Source organism: Apium graveolens, chromosome 3 (assembly GCF_009905375.1).
Source record: "Apium graveolens cultivar Ventura chromosome 3, ASM990537v1, whole genome shotgun sequence".
NCBI classification, from domain to species: domain Eukaryota; kingdom Viridiplantae; phylum Streptophyta; class Magnoliopsida; order Apiales; family Apiaceae; genus Apium; species Apium graveolens.
The window spans coordinates 286492803-286495089 of NC_133649.1; the positions used below are offsets into that span (position 1 = coordinate 286492803).

At 37.2% G+C, this 2287-nt stretch overlaps 1 non-coding gene across 1 annotated transcript; it reads right to left on the reverse strand.

Annotated features, from left to right (window-relative positions):
• Positions 1 to 1926: 1926 nt before the first annotated feature.
• Positions 1927 to 2033, reverse strand: LOC141715276 (small nucleolar RNA R71). Its single transcript, XR_012572043.1, has one exon. It is a non-coding gene; the product is annotated as a small nucleolar RNA R71 (small nucleolar RNA).
• Between the last annotated feature and the right edge of the window lie 254 nt (positions 2034 to 2287).

Genomic DNA, 2287 nt, shown 5'->3' on the forward strand with positions numbered 1-2287 from the left:
AAGGAGATTTAACATTGTTTTGGTGATAAATTGGTGTTAGAAAGGTGCCTCCGATTATTGTTTGTTGATCGCCATAAAAAACAAGTCAATAAAATAGAAGTCAGAACTTTTTTCCAGAAGCTTAGCGCTCCCGCGCTGTGTTAGCGCGCGGCAGCGCCGGTTGGATAGAAGTACAGCGCGGTCGCGCCAGGTCGATTCTGAAGATTCCTGATTCAAGTAGAAGATTGATTTTCTGGACTTCTATTCTGAATGGGCTGCTATATAAAGACTATCTAAAGACGTTTTTCATAACGGAGACTGATGAGAAGACGACGAGAAGACCTAGGAGCACAAATACAACGAAGGAGAAGAAAAGCTTATTTTTACTTGTGATTCTTTGATTGAGTTATAATCTTGGATGCTTGTTTTCTTGTTTGTTGAACCTATTACTCTTGTTAACATACTTTGATTATTTATTCAGTTTATAAAGACTTAGTTTATTATACCATGCTTTCATCGGAACCCACGGTATGATGAGTTCAGTTATGAACTAATAGTTATCATGGGGTTCTGACGAATTTACTTATGAATTTCTATAGTTAATTTTTTTTGATATCTTAGTGTGTGGTGATTGTATGATATATTAGTATTGGTTGTGCTTATTCGTCTTATGAGCGTCGCGAACTTATAAGATAATATTTTTATCTCTATTGAAGCTAAAGTGAATTTAGAGGCTTAGAACTTGCCATGCTAGCATAGGTTCATGTATTTATTATGCATTATTCGTAGGTAGTTTTAATCATCTTACTTGCCGAATGTAATCACGATAGATAACTTGCGCATTAAACCTTTGTGTTGTCAAATTCTATAGACATATAGGGTCTTAACATGATTGGTGTCTATTCAACTTCCATCTCTTTTGTGGATGTCTGATAGTATGGCATTTGAACAACGACAGCTGGTGTTTACTAGTTTCGTGTTATCTGATTAATTGTCATCACCATTTCATGCTAAGGTTAAAAACAATGACTTTGAATTAAGTAGTAATGAAGTTAGAATCCCATGTTTGTCTAATATAAGTAAATCAACCTTTTAATATCTTAGTCATTTGCATGTTAGTTAATATCTTAGTTATAAACAACTTAACTGTTATTTATCTTGGCACTGAATAATAACCATACCATTGTTGCATAAGTGCATAAATTGAAGTTAACCTAAACCAGTCTTTGTGGGAACGAACTAGAAAGATTTCTATATTACTTGCGAACGCGTATACTTGCGTGAATATTAGCATGTGTTTTCGTCTGAACAAGTATTTGGCGCCGCTGTCGGGGACTCGGTGTTAATTTTTAGTTTATGTGCTTGTCATAAGTGGTCGTTAAAGTTCACTGACTCAGATATTTTACTTACTTGTTTGCTTGTTGCTTTTTCAGGTACTCTAGAGAGCGTTTATGGTAACACATATTTCGATCTTGCAAGAGAACACTGGATAAAGTGGATTAAATAGTTGAAGAAGTTTTTGTTGAGGAGAAAGTTGAAGGAGAAGTTGTTATTGCAATGGGAGAACCAGCAGCGAATCCAAATGCTTTGATAGATTATTCTTAGCCAAAGGTCAATGATATTCAGTCTAGCATTATCAGGCCAGCCATCGCGGCTAACCCCTTAGAAATCAAGTCGAGCACAATTCAGATGATATAGAATTCAGTTCAGTTTGGGGGTTCTCCTATAGAAGATCCCAACATGCACATCAGAGATTTCATCGAGACCTGCGACACTTTTAAGTTCAATGGAATTTCTGAAGATGCTATTAAGTTGAGGCTTTTCCCATTCTCTCTGAGGGATAAAGCTAAGTGTTGGTTGCATTCTCTACCACCAGGTTCCATCACCAAATGGGAGGATCTTGCTCAAAAGTTTCTAACTAAATTCTTCCCTACGGAGAAGACATCTGCAATCAGAAATGTACTTACTCAATTTACGCAACAATCTGGAGAATCGTTATGTGTGGCTTGGGATCAATACAAGGAGATGCTTAGGAAGTGTCCTCATCATGGGATGCCTGACTAGATGATCATTAACTATTTTTATAATGGGTTGGGTGCAACTTCTAGACCCATGCTTGATACAACTTTAGGTGGAGCCTTATGGGCTAAAAGCTACGATGAAGCTTATAAATTGATTGAGCTGATGGCTACTAATGAATACCAGAATCCAACTCAGAGAATGCCTCGAGGTAAGGTAGCAGGAATTCTGGAAGTGGATACAACTACTGGGATAGCTGCTCAGCTTCAGGCTTTAATGATGAAGGTGG